Source organism: Carassius auratus, unplaced genomic scaffold (genome assembly GCF_003368295.1).
Source record: "Carassius auratus strain Wakin unplaced genomic scaffold, ASM336829v1 scaf_tig00040284, whole genome shotgun sequence".
NCBI classification, from domain to species: domain Eukaryota; kingdom Metazoa; phylum Chordata; class Actinopteri; order Cypriniformes; family Cyprinidae; genus Carassius; species Carassius auratus.
The window spans coordinates 1-17,903 of NW_020526580.1; the positions used below are offsets into that span (position 1 = coordinate 1).

Here is a 17,903-nt window from a genome sequence, read left to right on the forward strand (position 1 = left end):
ACTATTGAGCCAGGGGCCTTTAACAACCTCTATGGCCTGCAAGAGTTCTGGGACTGCGCAGCAACAAGCTGAAGCTCATCCAGCTGGGAGTGTTCACGGGCCTCAGTAACCTAACAAAGCTGGACATCAGTGAAAATAAGATCGTAATTCTGCTGGACTACATGTTCCAGGACCTCTACAACTTGCGCTCTCTGGAGGTTGGGGATAATGACCTTGTCTTCATATCCCACAGGGCGTTTCACGGCCTCAGCAGCCTGGAGCAGCTCACGCTCGAAAAGTGCAACCTGACCTCTGTCCCGACAGAGGCCTTCACGCACCTGCACAGCTTGGTCATGCTGCGCTTACGAAACCTCAACATCAACAGCATCAGAGACTACAGCTTCAAGCGGCTCTACCGTCTCAAAGTGCTGGAGATCGCCAACTGGCCCTACCTGGATACCATGACCACCAACTGCTTGTACGGATTGAATCTTACCTCCCTAACGATCACTAATGCAAACTTGACATCAATTCCGTATTTGGCCTTGCGGCACCTGGTTTATCTTCGTTTCCTTAACATGTCCTACAATCCTATTCAGATGATCGAAGGCAACCGGCTCCATGACCTGCTCAGACTGCAAGAGTTCCACTTGGTGGGCGGTCGACTGACGATGATTGAGCCCTATTCCTTCAGAGGACTGAACTACCTGAAAGTCCTAAATGTGTCCAGCAACTCCCTTAGCACCCTGGAGGAGTCTGTGTTCCATTCAGTGGGGAACCTGGAGACCCTCGCGTTGTACGACAACCCGCTGGCCTGTGACTGCCGGTCTGCTATGGGTTTTTCCGACGCCGCTGGAGGCTCGAACTTCAACCGCCAGCAGCCGACTTGCCTCCTCACCCGAGTTTGGTTCAGGGAAAAGAGTTCAAGGACTTCCCTGACGTGCTGCAACCCAATTTACTTCACGTGTCCGCAAAGTCTAGGATCCGAGACCGGAAAACCCCAGCAGAAGTTCGTTGACGAAGGCACCACCGTCCACTTTAATCTGCCAAGCAGATGGAGACCCGACACCCGTCATCATGTGGCTTTCCCCACAAAAACAGTTTCATCACAACGAAAACGATAGGACGGCTCACTGTTTTCCCGGATGGCACCTTGGGGTGCGCTACGCTCAGATTCAGGACAATGGGACATATGTGTGCATTGCTAGCAATGCCGGTGGAAACGACACCGCTTTGGCCCACCTACACGTCCACAGTTACTCGCCAGACTGGCCCAACCAGCCCAACAAAACCTTGGTCATTTATCTCCAACCAACCCAACGACAATGGAGCCAAATGGAACAAGAGCAACAGTCCCGTTCCCATTTGATATAAAGACGCTAATCATCGCCACCACCATGGGTCTTCATCTCCTTTTTGGGTGTGGTTCTGTTCTGCCTTGTTCTGCTCTTCCTTTGGAGCAGAGGCAAAGGCAAACAGCAAACACAACATTGAGATAGAGTACGTCCCGCGCAAATCGGACGCTGGGATGAGCAAGCAGCGGCGCCGATGCCCCCTCGGAAATTTAACATGAAAATGATATAATCCAGCCAGGGAGCTCAAAAAGACCCTTTCAAAAAAAAAAAAGACTCATAAAGATAAAACAAAAGATTCCCTGCCTGAACAACCTCTGGCTCTGACGAGCTCCCCATAGAGGAGGGGTGTTTTTCCCCCTTTCTAAAGATGGATGTGCGGCACAGGGGTCGTGCTTTTGTTCAATATTGAACATGGGAGGGGGAAAATGTCCTCCATGCGCTCTCCTCTGTGATGGCCGCTTAAACTCAGCCTACAGGGACCAATATCTTTGAGAGAGGATTTTGTTTTAAAACACTTCAGTTCCTGTGGATTTTTATGGGCAAAAAAAACATGAAAAAAAAGGAAAAACCGAACCTCCAAAATGTTTTGTGTCGACCTCCACAATGCAAAGGCAGAGCATCCCTTCTCCCTGCTGTCCTTCTGCCCGCATCCTTTTTGTTTGTTTGTTTATTTGTTTAACCCATTTCTTTTCTTGTTTTCTACTTGCATGAATAGTCTTATGACAGAATAACAGTAGATAAATCAGGGGTGAAAAGCACATTCAACAAACCTAACAGCTGCCCAAATTCATCTAACAACAGAATATGGAATATAATAGATTGCATTTCAATTCCTGCAATAGAGAAATATGTGTATAGTGCAACTTTCACCGCACATTTCTTTCTTTGTATCTGTACTCTTGCTGTTTAGTTCTCATTTTGCTTTCAAACCCGTATTTTAATGCATTTGTTGGATAAGCCGAGGGGATTTTATGACTCAAGCATCTGGATACACAAGTACAGGTCGTTTATTGTTGGATTAATGGCTTGGCAAGTGAAAGCAGCGGTAATTATGTGACTTTTGTTGTCTGTTTTGCTTTATGTAGAAATGATCACTGTAGCCTGCAGTGAACATTTCTGTAGTGCCTGGTCAGGTTTACACCCATTTAACGGTACTGCAGCATCACACTTTTATATAACAAACCCATTCCAAGTTTTATTCGCCTGAGAAGCTACACCGAAAATGGACAGCTCTGTCTCAGAGTGTGTATGTGCGAAAGCGAGCAAGTTCCTAACAGAATCAATCATTTCATCAAAAGGTGAGAGTGTTAATATGCTCGACAGCACCCAATCACCTTCACCTGCGGCTGCCGTTGGGTCTCACACCTGTCTCATGCTCTCAGATCTGTCTCATGGTCTCATCACCTGTCTTATGGTCTCGCGCCTGTCTAATGGTCTTAGTCTTAGACCTGTCTTATGGTCTCAGATCAATTTTTTCTTTACATTATATGAAGCGTCGGTGCCCAAAGAAACCATTTTAAATGTAACTCAGCACATCTAAGGACTCAGACGGTGCTGGTTGTTACGATGATAGATGTCTTCATGCAAGAGGGGACATCTCTTTAAGTTAATAGCACAGTGTTTGTGAATTAAAAAAAAAAAGTGGGAGTAAACTGAAAGTAGGCATGTTTTACGCTGAAAAGAATGCACAATGGCACATTGCTGGAAAGAGACCGGTTAAAATGCACTGGTTAGTGTGTATGAAGCAGGTTTTTGTGCTAAAATGCAAACGGTTAAATGAATTCGCTCCACAGTCCAGCTGTGTTTTAAGTATGTGTTCCAATCTGGGCCAAGCAGGGCAGGTGATTTCCGTGGAAGGACACTGAGCTGTGTTTATGCACTGGATTTTGCTCAGGTGTAGATGGGTTTCGCCTCGCTAAGTGGTTAGTACTGTTGACTAGGGCTGCAGATGGAGAAGCTGCACAGATGGTTTAACCCTTACTGATCCACTTTAGCGTTAATCTGTCACATGCACACGCGCGCACACACACACACACACACACACACACACACACACTCACACACACACACCTGAATTGTTCTCTGATCCTCTGCCTCTGTGGTCTACCTGCTGTTTTCATCCTATTACGTCAAATAAATCTTTATATGATCTCTGCCCTCTCCAACATTCAGCCCAGGACGATAATGTGCATTAATGTGGTCCATTATATTCTTTTATACAAAAGAAAAAACAGAAACCTAAAAAGGTGAAAAAATCTAGTATGAAAAATGTTTAAATTGTTCTGTGCAATAAAGGTAATATGCATTTTGTTTTCTTTCTGTTTTTTAATTAACACAATTTTATTGATGTTGAATTGTTGAAAATATGGTATGTTGTATTAAACAATCTATGGAGATTTTTTTTTTACCAAAAATGTGCATTGTTTATTTTGCTCTGAAGGGAGAACTTTGGCGTTTGCGCAGTTAATGTGAAATAATATTAACCAGCAAGTAAGAAAACAGTGTCATTTTATCGTAATGGGTTTTCTGTGTCCCTGTCGGAGTCATTATGGTAATACAAGACCTTGTGAAAGTTCTATGTAAGAGCTGAGCAAGAACATTTTTTATTTTCTCTGAATAATATTGTTCACACATAGTGATTTGCAGCGACAAAATGACTGGAAGCCATTGGGTGCTTCCTTTTAGCAACCAACAGTACAGAAACCTCATGAACTCCATGATAAAAATCACAGTATGTGTGAAGGGGGGCTTAAGAAAATGACAAAAAATAAGGAGATTTATTATAATTAGAAGTTTAAAGGAGAAAAAAGCCTAATACTGCTGGTTTTAAAAGTGATCATTGTCTGATCCTAACTGGAGCTGATGACCAGATAGATGCCTGCAGGATCTTATCAGGGAGCACACAGAAAACAAGGTGCCACTGAAATTATATTATGCATTCTGTACAACGTTTCTAGATTTTTATAGCGATTTGAGAGCATAAAAATAAATTCACCCCCTCGTAGTACTGGAAATAATTCCGTAATCACTTATCGAAAGAGAAAAAAAGAGGCAGGCAGAGAAAATGATGGTTTTCTTTAGAGATGCAGAATCATCCGGAAACTCCCAGAATGAGGCACTCTGACTAATTTATCTAATGAATAGAAAATAACTGTTTTGGGTTTATAGGATGCCGACTGACGCATACAAACAGAGACATCTCAGATTCGCTCTCTCGATGTTGTTTTCATTTCTGATTTCCTCTTGACAGGCGTGTTTCACGATTTCATTATAGAACTGAAGATTAAGGTGTAATTATCCATTTGAAGGGTGCTCATTTCCTTTCAAAAGACACTGGAATAGAGCACTTTAAAATCGTAAAAGCTTTTATTTTATCGTCATAGGCAAATGAACAAGGTTTAAAGTTAAACGATATTTCCTGCAGGTTGGGTTTGCTTCAGAGGTTTCACCAAAATTAGAAACTCATACAGACATTCTGTCAGTAACACACTCTCACCTGCTTATTCTCACAGATTTTTAGTATCACAGACAGAAACAGCAGGAATTTAAACACCCACCATCTGCCGATTCAAAGACGACTCGGAATCAAAGCTTCACTTACTGTAAAATTCATTTTTTAGAAGTACAAATCCAACCATGCAGTGTTACACAGAGCTCAGTAGATTACTTACAAGTTGTAGTCCATTACTGATTACAGATTACATGATGAACTACCATCTAGATTACTTATTTTAGGTAATGTATTCTGAGTACTTTTTAGATTACTTTTATACTGAGATTACATTTACCTTGAGAAATTAGTATGTGAACATGTAACAGAAACACTTAAAATCCTCACATAGCTATTATAGCTAATATTACTTCTAATATTTTTAAAGGATGTTGCATTGCATTGTGGGTTACAGTACTCTGTGCTCTGTTGTATACTGCACATTGAATCAAATATAGGAAGTCATCTGTGCATAGTACTAAAATTCAATATACCCGTAGTTCATCCTGCAGAAATAGCACAAGTAGCATGTTAGCATGCAGTTGCTAACATTAGCTGCAATTTGATTGTCCTCGTGGATGTACTTGAAGGGAAATCACACTGAATCTCATCTTTTAATTCTCTTTTCTAATCATTTGGGTGTAGTGGAGTGGATGTGAGTGCAGTTTTAATATAATAATTATCTCCAAAGTTCCTGTACCCGAGGCTAGCATGTTGTATAATTACTGACCGTGTGCAGCTCTACCTGCGCTGTAAGCTACACGCTCAGCACTTTAAAATGTCAAACATGCCAGAGGAGATGTGTGAACAATGTTTAACAGCCCTCTGGTCAGTGACACACGCATGTTAATTATGCTAATATTATGTTAATGTCTGACTAGATGATGAATGAACTGGTGTAACGAGGCCAGATCTGATGGAGGAGAGGTACAATTAAATCTGCAGTGTGCATTTTAAACCAGCGTAGGTGTTTAACTTAATAAAATTACACATTTATTACCTTTAAACCCAACTATAAACCCCAGGTCAAACTACAACCATCCTGGAAGCAGTTTGAGGAACTATGAGAACATTCTAGACTTTTTGGGGAATATTAACACAAGCTAATTCATTTGCTTAAGTACTTTTGAGACATGTTTTAAAGAGTGTAATAACTCCATTGAATTGCGGTACATTTTTCTTGATAGCAATATTTCTTTTCTCATTCAACTGAAAGCGCTTTAGCGTTTGCCGTGATTCTCATAGGTCTGTCGGATCGCTTTGAGACATGAGATGAATTCGCACTGCACTTTTTTACTGATCTGTTTCCATTCTCTAGTTGAGCTCTAAAGAGGCTTCATTTTCCTTTGGTCTGACCTGCTAATGAATGTCTCTTTGTATGAAGCATTAACACACATCTGAGATTAACACACAGGAAGAGAAAGAAACCCTCCTGAGAACTGAAAAGCTAACATCAAGGCAGCCATTTTAACGGCTGTATTAAAGAAGACAATTTCAGTTAATTACAAAAGAGAGTTTGCTTTAAAGAAATTTAATTAACGTGATTTACATTTTAAATATATATTTAAATCTTTACATAGTATCTAATCTATTAAAATGACGTTTAGTAAAATATATTTGGTTTGGCCATACATATATATATATATATATATATATATATATATATATATATATACACACACACACACACAAAGAAAATTCAGGCTCAAAGCTTCACTTAGCGTAAAATACAGCAATAATTCAGTGTTTAGAGATAGAGAGAGATAATAACATAAAAAATACATAAAATCAAATTTTCATAAGTCAAAGCAATATGAGTACAACATATATAAGCATCATTATTGCATATGAGTTGTATAGCCTACAGTTGGACAAAGTAGTATGTGAAAATGCAACAAAAACACTTTAAATGGTCATATGTTATATTGTCACATGACCTCATAATGTGCATTATAAATTGGCATTATCATCCAAATTATTTAGCATTTAACTTGTTATATATATAGAGAGAGAGAGAGAGAGAGAGAAAATGCAGCACTTTCCCAAAATATATTTTCTTGCCCTTGAAGTGCATTTTTGCCATTTGAATAGCATTTTTAACATAAAATTATATTATAGGATATTAAGCATAAATAATATTTGAAATATATATTTTTTCCAGAATAAAAATGGACTACATTTAATTTATATTATCCATCCTAAGCATTATTTTAGCTATTATTTTCTTTCTGCTGTTCTTTGTTCTATGAAACAGCTGTTAGCTTAGCTTGCTACATTTTTGCTAATGACACTTATTCCAAAGCGGACTTTGTTAGAAGAGAAACTGTTTTAAAAAGAGTATAAAAACCGGTGGTATTCACAAACGACATCAGAAGCCAGATCAGCTGAGCTCACAGTCCAGATGTGAGTATTTAACAATGAGAGCTGCTGCTGTCAGAGAAAGAGGCCACAACACCTGTGCAGATGATGAACACCTGCCGTTCCCACAAAACACTGAACATCACGTCTTTGACAAACCCTGCAGAGAGGTAAGAGGCTTCACCTGCTTTTTGCTGACCGATTCCTGTTGGTCAAAGTCGTGTCTTTGTTTTAAATGGCAGTGAATTCAAGGTCACTGTTTGGTTTCTGAAGTGTTTGCTCTCTGAAATGATCTGATTCAAAGCGGACACCTGCTCTCTGAGGAATCACGCTCACCTGGACATGTTTGTGACTCACCACCACATTTACAGCAATAGTAGTGTTTAATTTTTGGGCAAACTTTTCCTTTAGTGATGCTTTTAGCTCATTTTGCATGCACTGTTTATGGTCATTGACCAGGCATGTGGAAGGCTTCTTGTAAGGCAGCCTAATGCATACTCCATTCAGCTGAATTTGAAAGATGCATGGGATGTATTATTGAATTATTATTATTATTTCACAATAATGGCATGAAGCGAGCATGCACAGCTGTTGTTTATATTGATGTGTGTAGCCTGTGGAAGTAACGTTAGCAAGGGGCTACGATATTTTTGTTCAGTATTTTCCTAATGACAATTTTATGATTGGTTTATAAAGGCTACACGAACACCTTTTTCCCCCATTTTTAACACAGAATAAGGCTTGAGATATATTTAATAGTTTCTATACTAAATGATATGTCAGTCAGTACTACTGCATTTTTCATATATTTTTATTTTTATTTTTATTGGAGATAACTTTAAAAACCCTATATTTTTGGAAACGTGTTTATTGTCTTCATGTATCATCAGTAAAAACGTTTCTGGTTTCAGCTCTTGTCCATATTAGGGACTTCCTGCACATCACAAGTTTTTGATTCTGTTTTGAACATTGTGCGTGAGAGCGCCCTCTGGCTTCGAGTATGAATGAATCAGGCACTGCATGAAAATGTTCAGCGCTCTCCTGCAGTATGAGCTGTAAAATTAATTTTTTTAACTTAAAATGGTCTTTTCTGTTCTGTGTTTCTTTTTCAAACCTGCGTCATGTCATTTGGTGTTATCAATACAGAAGCATCCGCTTCGATACACATATCAGAAACAAGCACAGTCCTATCTGTTCCATGTGCCCCTTTATACTTTGAGCACCTGCCCCTCCAAAGGTCTCTGCATGGCCCTGTTATTGATTACTGCAGGAGATTATATTATAAAATCTCACACTTGTTATCTGCTGTCATCTAAATAACAAAATGCCTCATGGATTGGCTTTCAAAAACAGGAACCAGATTATGATTATCCTAATAAAGCACTCTATCAGTACTGTCAAATTGTCTTTGTGCTGTGACAAAAAGCATTTTCACGGATCAGTTCAGCTGTAAGGGACAAACGTGGCATTTGAAATCACATTAGTTTCGTGCTGTTTATCGTTTGGCAATATTTGCTGGCCGCTTCACATCTTTTGCGCGCTGCGGGCTGCAGGCCAGCGGCTGACGGTCAGAGCGATGAAGTTTTTTAAACAGCGTTTCACAACAGACACACGGCTGATGCTCGGAGCGCATACACCTATGGCAAATCCATCTCTTATCCCATACTCTGTAGAAATAATCAATATTCATTAGCTTCTGTTCCAGTCGTGTGGGAATAGTGTTAAGAGACTTTTTTTGGACAGTTTATCCCTTAGAAGGATTCCTCAAGTGCTACACAATCTTTTATTAAATGTTCTCAATCCTATTGAGCTGCCTTACTGCCTTCTAGCTACATAGACAGCTGACTTCTAGAAAGCATACAAACTATCATGCAGCTTATTAAACATAGAGAGCATCACATGACTCATATAACAATAATTAAAACACAATTTTTGGGTTATATATATATATATATACGGTGAACAAGCCTCATGTCTGTAGTGCCCTTTAAAAATGCTGTCTATGTAGACACCTCACTAGGATTTGGGACAGAGCTTTAGTTCTTATTCTCTTTTTGGCCAAAATTCCCCTGAAGTGGCCTAGAAAACTTCATAAGAATATTTTCTATATAGCTGTCATTCATCAGACCCACTGATGCACTGGATATAATCAATGACACACGCTGAGATAAAGCCTGTGCGCTTCTCGTGTACATCAGAGTCCCAAAGCTCTCGGCCCCGGTGACTGTTCCCTCAGATAAAGCAGAATATTTTAGGAGTAAATATCAGATATCATACTATCCCGAATCCCGCAGGATCGCCACTGTGGCCTGCGGTGGAGTTGCTCTGAGACGGCAGCGTCCATGTATTCGGTATTAATGCACTTTTTTTGTTTACAGACTATAGTGTTATTTTGGTGAGGCCTGTGTCGGAATACATTAGGTTCAGTTTAAGCATTTCTGCATGCCTCATCTGTTTGTGTAACTTTAGACTAGTAGATTAATGTGCCCTAAACCCTAAATGCCAGCGGGCTAGTGGAGGGTTCGCTCTGAGACGCAGTGCATTACGTTCTTATCCCTAAAGCTCCTGTACAGACCTATTATTCAGGATTTGGAGTCGAATTGTCATGGATACAGAGATTATTCACGCACTTAATACAGTTTTACCTCAACCAGAGACGCTGGTGGAGCTTCAGTTCAACGTGTAATCAGAATATCCATTATTCAATGCAGGAGATTTGCATAAGTTTCCCTCGCATTTTCAGTTCATTAGTTGATGCTCTAGAGTCACTTTCACACCATGATTCATTTATTTGTGTTATCAGTAACACAGAGTTCTGTGCTCATTTGTCCTTGTATTTATTTGTGCGACAGTCTGTATGCTTTTCATTAGTAAGTATTGATCATTTCACGTGCTTTCTAACGCAGCTAACCATCATCAAACCTCAGAAGTCAACTGAAATGCTCAACATGGGCAGAAAGACAAGCAGGTGACAAGCAGGAAATATGCAGTTAGGACAAAAACTCATGGAGCATTGTTTTCATATAGCTATAATTAACATATTTTCACTAGAAAAACAAGTTGATATTTTATGTAATTTCAGAGTAAATACCGTATTTTTCGCCCGTATAAGTCACACCATAAGTATAAGTCGCATCAGTCCAAAAATACGTCATGATGAGGAAAAAACATTTTAAAACAACAAGTCGCACTGGACTATAAATTGCATTTATTTAGAACCAAGAACCAAGAGAAAACATTACTGTCTCCACTCCAGCCGCGAGAGGGCGCTCTATGTCTTCAGTGTAGACTACAGGAGAACTGAGCAGCATAGAGCGCCCTCTCGTGGCTGGAGAAGGTAATGTTTTCTCTTGGTTCATTTCTCTCGGTTCATGTCAAATAAATTTTGATAAATAAGTCGCACCTGAAAGTGCGACTTATAGTCCGGAAAATACGGTATATATGTATTTTCCAAGATGTATTCAAGAGAAAAGATTGGTAATGTATTTACTTGTGCCTTAAAGTATATTTTGTACTTCATTTTGGCATATTATTTTGTATTTGGGGATATTAAAAAAATTCTTTATAGATATATTTTGCATATAAATATACTTTATCTATAACTTTCCTGACTATAATATAATATAATATAATATATCATTATTTATATTGTATTATATTATATTCACATTTTGTTGTCAATATTTATTTTTATGTATAATTAATATTTACACTGATGCAGTTTTATATATATATATATATATATATATATATACATATATACATACATACATACATACATACATACATATATATATATATATATATATATATATATATATATATATATATATATATATATATATATAAATGCACTTTTGACCTGGTGCGACGTTTTGTGTTATTTATATACATACTCTATTAAATGCAATGAATTAATAAATAAAAACATTTTACATATAAGAAGACCCCTATTATATTATATTATATTATATTATATTATATTATATTATATTATATTATATTATATTATATTATATTATATTATAGCATTATTAGCATTTTGCAATGCTGTATTGCAAAAACATCTATTCCACTTATAGGGGAATAATTCTTTACACAAAATCACATGAATAAATTTTTTTTGTTGTTGTTGTTTTGTTTTGTTTTTTTAATTTAAAAAAAAATGTCTTATTTGAAAGGTCTAAATCAACTTCCTGTAGGGCGTGGCTTTTTGACATCAAATGCATGAATTAAAATAGAGCCAGTTATTAAATTCCGAATTTTGGTCAGTCCTGCTGTTCAGTCTCATTGTCTGTCTCGAATCCCTGCACGGAGGAGGATTTGTGAGTATTTGCGAAGTGTGTTTGGGCTACAGAAGCCGAACATCAATAACTGCTCTGCTGTATTAGCCTGATTCAAATTTAGATTGTCCTGTTCTTTTTAAAGTGCGGTAGTGTCTCTGAGCGTATGAGTAATACTAGTGCTCAGATGTGTTTTCTGCTCTCTGGGGTGTGTTTCAGACTGTTCTTCAGATGCTCATTACATTAGATGAGTATTTGTTCACTCAGACAGAGCACTGCTGCTACATGCAAGCGCTAGCATAAAAAAAACTGTCATGGGGAGTCTTGATGCTGGAGGATACGTTTGGCTTCGTTATTACTCCATTAGCGGACATTTGCGTCTCTGAACCAACTTATCGTGCAAATACCCCGGGGTTTATTTTCTGTCGCAATCCGCAATAATAATTGCCTACCAATTGGTGAAGTTCATTGCCCCTTGAGGCTTTCCAACCTACAACCTTCAGCTCACATCTTCTTAAGTAAAAAATCATAATGTTGATTACCACCAAAAAAAAAAAAAGTCCACTTGTCCCTCATTATGTTTAAGAAAAGCAGAAATCTGGGTTACGTATTATTGAAGTAAATGAAGCCAGTGAGTACACATTAAAATACTCAGTTTCAATAGTATAGTCACAAGATGTGAATAATATGCATGTTTACATGATTTTAGTATGAAGATACACTTCCTAACCTTTTCTGTGTAACGTTAAAATCCGATGCAAACTTTGTTACAATGACATCGCGATGTCAAAAATGAATGTAACAAACGTAAACATTGATGAGAACAATTTCAAAGCTCAAATAATATACAGTACACATTTAAACAGAAGAATTATAAATGACATATTTCTGTATTTAAAAAAAAATTGGCCTGATTCCCTTTCTCTGGAAAATGCTGTATATTTATATATATATTTTGAATCATACGCAATGAAACAACGAATCAAAATATGTTATTCGAAGCTCAAATAACACACTAATTTTAACAGAAATAATTATTGTAAATATTTTTTATCTAATTATTTGCATATTTCTGAACTTACATAGGCTATTGGACTCCAAAAATTGTCCCAGTTCACTTAAAAAAAAAAAAAACGGCATACTGTATTTAGATATACGTTTAAAGAAAATGTAAATTTGTATAAAACAACAAACTTAATATTTCTGCATTGAAATGTTACAAAAATTGGCCTCATTAACTGTTTTTTTTTACTGTTTATAATAGATTTACATATATTTGATATCAAATGAAATGTAAAATGAATATGTATTTCAAAGCTCAAATAATTTTATTAAATAATTAACTTCTAAATTTAAATGCTCTAAAAATGGTTCCATCAATTTATTTTCCAGAAAAAAACTGTGTGTGTGTGTGTGTGTGTGTGTATACTGTATATATACATACTTCCAAGCTCAAATAATACAGAAAAAAATAGAAAGAAAAATTAAATGCTTTTATATAGTAATGAGCTTCATATATCTGCATTTAATTGCTCAAATGCTTTTTTATATATATTTTTTAAATGCAGTATATATGTTAGTACAAATGTTTTGTATAAAATGCAAATGCAGAAGTCATTCTAATATGAATATAATGCTCAAAATCCATTGAAAGTGAACTTTGTTAATGTAAATAAAACTTGTATCAAACTTAAAATGTTCCTTTAACCAGTCAGCCACAAACCAACGAAAAGGAGTAAAGTGTTGTAGTTACTTTAGGGCCAGTTGGTCATTCATTGCATCTCAGCAGAAACACATATGAGTGGCTTCTGTAAAATTCAGCTGCTTTATTTAAAGCTTGCGTTCTTTTTTTTAAGAAACCTGAGCTCAGCTGTTCCCCGTGATGTCCTCGGATCCTCTCGTGGAAGCAGCACAAACCCAGTGAGGATTGATTTGGCCCGTAGAGGGCAGCAGTCCTGAGCCGCAATCTGCAGGACAGAATAACAAACCTCTCGAGATTACAGTCCGAGAACATTTGGCCTAAAAGAAGCTGATCGCTTCAGCGTTGATGGATACAGAGTTTATCTCTGATGTTGTGCAGTGGGTTTTAGTAGGTTGAAAGGTGCACGTCTGAAAAGCTGGAAGGCAACCTGTAGTCATAGCAACAAGCGGTGTTTAAAGCACAATGCATTCAGAGTACTTGCAGAAGCTAATGTGCTCAATACCTCTGTCCCAGGAGACAGAAGCAAGAACGTGTTTCAGGCATGTCAGACTGAAACGTTTCTGTCTAAATATAATCATGGTGCAAACAGTTTCCTTTACATATGCTGTGTTCAGTGTCTCTCGTGTCCTTAAAGCTGTACAAAACCTTCATTTATTTTTATTGCATCAACATCAAACTAATGCATATACAGAAATTGATTTTAGAAAATAGGATCTGTTATCTCTTAAATTTCTAAGCTGATACATAGCCTAATATTATTAAGATTATGGGAATATTAGTCATTTCTTTCCTTATTTCTCCAAATTAACTATATTGGGTTTTATTGTATTTGGGGTGCAAAAGTCTGAGACTAAACAGTAAATCAAATTTAAACCGAAATAAATAAACCAAAGAAAGGAATATTATGTATAATTATTTTGCAGAAAGCTATAGAAAATATAACGCAGTGTAAAATATAATAAACTTCATGTACCTTTTTCAGCACAACTTTCTTTTATCATGATGATAAAGAAAAAATACTTTATATTTAACCCTAACGTATTGCTTTTATATTTAAGTTGGTTGCAAACTGAAATACTAAAATTATATATATATATATATATATATATATATATATATATATATATATAACATAATATACATAATTTAAAAAATATGTGTGTACGTTATACATAAATCATATATGTATATGTTGGATGTGATTAATTGTGATTAATCAATTAGACAGCACTTATAATGATTCATCTATCTATCTATCATATGTGTGTGTGTGTGTGTATGCATGATAAAACAGGCATTTTCTCTTGTATTTACATACATATATATATATACACACACATGTAAATACAAGAGAAAATGCCTGTTTTATCATGCATACACACACACACACACATATATATATTGTGTGTGTGTATGTATGTATGTATGATAAAACAGAGGCATTTTCTCAAGTATGCTCTGATTTTTAGGCCCCACTATCAATCATCAGAGCAGCTGTCTTCTGATATTCACATTTTCGGCTGAATATTGTTTACTACGCCGCGTGTGTGTATATTATTTTCAGTGCTCCTGTTTTAAATCTCCTCTCCTGTAGTAAACAGGCTACTGATTATTTTATTTTTGCTTCAGGCTTTCATCAGATCCAAATAGGAAAACAGAGATAATTTGGAAGCAATGCGGCTGAGCTGAAAATACTACAGAGGGAAATAAGACTTTCCTCTGGTGATTTTACACATCAGAAGAACAGCCAAAGAAATAATCCAGGTTCAATCCTAACAGGGGTACTGTTTTTTTTTACACCTTTTATAAAGTATATAGGAATTTTTATGCACCTTAATGATCATGTTTCTGTTCAATTCCAACACGTTTTTACAGCTTTCATGCTTTTTACAGCATGTTTCGTGGATCAAAACAGATTTGGAATGTAGCCTTACATCACTTGCTCACCAATGGGTGCTCTTCAGTGAATGGGTGCCATCAGAGTCCAAACAGCTGATAAAAACATCACAATAATCCACACCAGTCCATCAATTAATATCTGGTAAAGAGAAAACCTGTTTGTTTCAAGTTTATGTTAAAATCCATCCAGATGTTTTTTAACTTCAAATGTTGTTTTATGACTAAATATGAGTCCTTCTTTGATAATATTGCTTCCTTCAGTGAAAAAGTAATCTTGTCTGAATCAGGAGAGAAATCTGTACAGATCAAGCACAGTTTACAAGCCAAGTCAGGATGAAAAATATGTAATTGGATTTTGATGTGAGAGGACAACAGAGTATGGATTTTTTCACTGGAAATGAATACAGCTTGATGGATTTGTTTAGAATTAACACGCAGCTACACAATGTTTATTGCTGAACTAGAGTTGCTTGGATTACGGTACTTGTGTAATATGGTGCTGTTTGGACTCCCATTCTGCAGTTTTCAGCTTTTGCTTGAAATTTGTCAGGGATTCAGCATTCCGGATCGGGGTGGCAAGATCATTCCACCAACCAGGAATTGTGAACAAGACTGTTCTGGAAAGTGATTTTGTGCCTTTCTGTGATGGTACCACGAGGCGACGCTCACTAGCGGATCTCAGACTTATGGAGGGGATGTAGATTAGTAATAGTGAGTGAAAGTAGGCAGGTGTTGAGCCAGTGGCTGTTCTGTATGCAAGCACCAATGTTTTGAACTTGATGCGAGCTGCAACCTTTAGACAGTGCAAAAAAATAAAGAGCAGTGTAACATGGTATAGCCTAGAAATGACAAGGGCCTGGACAAGAAGTTGTGCAGCATGTTCTGTTAGAAAGGGCCTGATCTTTTTGATGTTGTGTAATGCAAACCTGCAAGATCAAGCATTCTTTGCAATGTGGTCTTTGAAGGTCAGCTGTTCATCAAAGATTACACCAAGATTTCTGACCGAAGTTGATTGGGTAATTGTAGAAGAATAGCTGGATGGTGAAATCATGCTGTAGAGTTTGAGTGGCAGGGAAGACAAGAAACTCAGTGTTTGCCGGGTTGAGCTGTAGGTAATGTTTTTTCATCCATGCCGCCAGAGATGAGATGTCCGCCAGGCAGCCTGAGAGCCGTGCAGCTACCATTGGATCATCTGGTTGAAATTAGAGATCGAGCTGTGGGTCATCAGCATAGCAATGGTAGGAGAAGTCATGTGCCTATATGATGAGACCCAGTGATGTAGTGTATATTGAGAAGCGTAGGGGTACAAGAACTGATCCCTGAGGAACCCCAGTGACCATCTTTCTGTTAAAGTGCTAAACTTACTTACTGAATAGACTTATGCCTGCAATTCTAAACTTACTTTTGAAATTAATATAAATGTTATTTAAAAAAAGATTTTTTTATGCCTAGTTTTGTCTCCCTACTCTCAAACTATGTGGCTTCTCTGTCTTCCTCATAGATCTGAAACAAGTCACCCTCACGCTGATCATTCATGTCACCTGATCCTTTTCAGAAACTGAAAAAAAAGACATTCATAGCTTTAAAGGGTCGTACAGATCACATTAACACAACAACATAAGGGAAACTATGAAAACAAAATTTAAGTAAACAGAACACAGACTATAAGAGTATGCACTGTCATAAACGAAGCTAGCTAATGTTAGCTTGTTAGCTTGAGAATACGTACCTTCAAAGTTGTCGATATAACGCAAAACATACAATTTGAAGCCCTTCTCCTGTTTACTTGAAGGAGTGACAGATGCTAATCTTACAATTCGATTGACATCATTCACTGTCATCCGTGGAAGTTCTAGCAAGCAGCAACAGAGATGAAACGCGGAAGAAGTCGTGCATTGGTAGTCTAGCGCATTTAGGCCACACCCACACCGGGGGAGGGGGGGGCAATCCAATGCTCTCCATTGACTTTGTATTGCAGGAAGCTGCCTTCTTGTCATTTCGAACCAGGTTCTGACCTATTTCAAAATATAGGTAATGTTTAAAAGCTGCTATGTTATAAGGTGTACAGTAAACAAGCTAAAAAAAAACAGAACTACGGTTTTACAACCTGTCGATCCAAAAAACAAGCATTTAAGCATTAACCATCTGAGGGTTGTCCCCCCTCAGAATATGATTTAAAACAATGCTACGGTCACTCTGTAACAGCTGAGTCAGCCTGCTGCTGTTGAATTGCTCTTGCGGTACTTTGATGCCACATGTGACATCGCTCTGTTTCAAGTCAGACAAAATTTCGAAACGGCATGCACTGCTTCAAGTCAGAATTTGCGGAGCACTGTGTTAAGTTGAATACACCTATAGCCTCCTCTTACGTGATTTTTACCTCATTCATTCTCCGTTACCCCCCACTAAATGCATAGCACGCTAAGGGTTCGCTGTTGTAAGTCTATGGACTGAAGGGAGGCAGGTATTCTACCTGCGGGCGTCGCTGTTGTAAAGCGTTACCTTATAAAAACGTTTATTCTTTTAATGTTATATTTAGTTATATTTGCGTTTGTTTTATTTTTGTAGTATATTTTCTCCACCAGTTATTTGAGGGGACACTGCCTCCTTTAGCAGTGGAAATGCCCATGAGATATATATATATGGTGTGTTAACTATTCCTTTGGCTATTTAAAATTCTTGTATGAATTTTTTGCAAATCAATTCAGTTGAATCATTTACGAACCCTATACCCTTCAGCTGTTCTTTACACCTGCTCTTCTCTCTCGTCCACCACAATCGCTCCTGATATTCTTCTGTCAGGCTCAAAGCTGAGCATGTTCAGGGTTAATGGATTT

The 17,903-nt window shown here is 37.4% G+C and overlaps 1 pseudogene; it reads left to right on the forward strand.

The window, feature by feature from the left end:
• Positions 1-3: 3 nt before the first annotated feature.
• Positions 4-1,563, forward strand: LOC113084567 (leucine-rich repeat and immunoglobulin-like domain-containing nogo receptor-interacting protein 1; annotated as a pseudogene).
• The last annotated feature ends 16,340 nt before the right edge of the window (positions 1,564-17,903 follow it).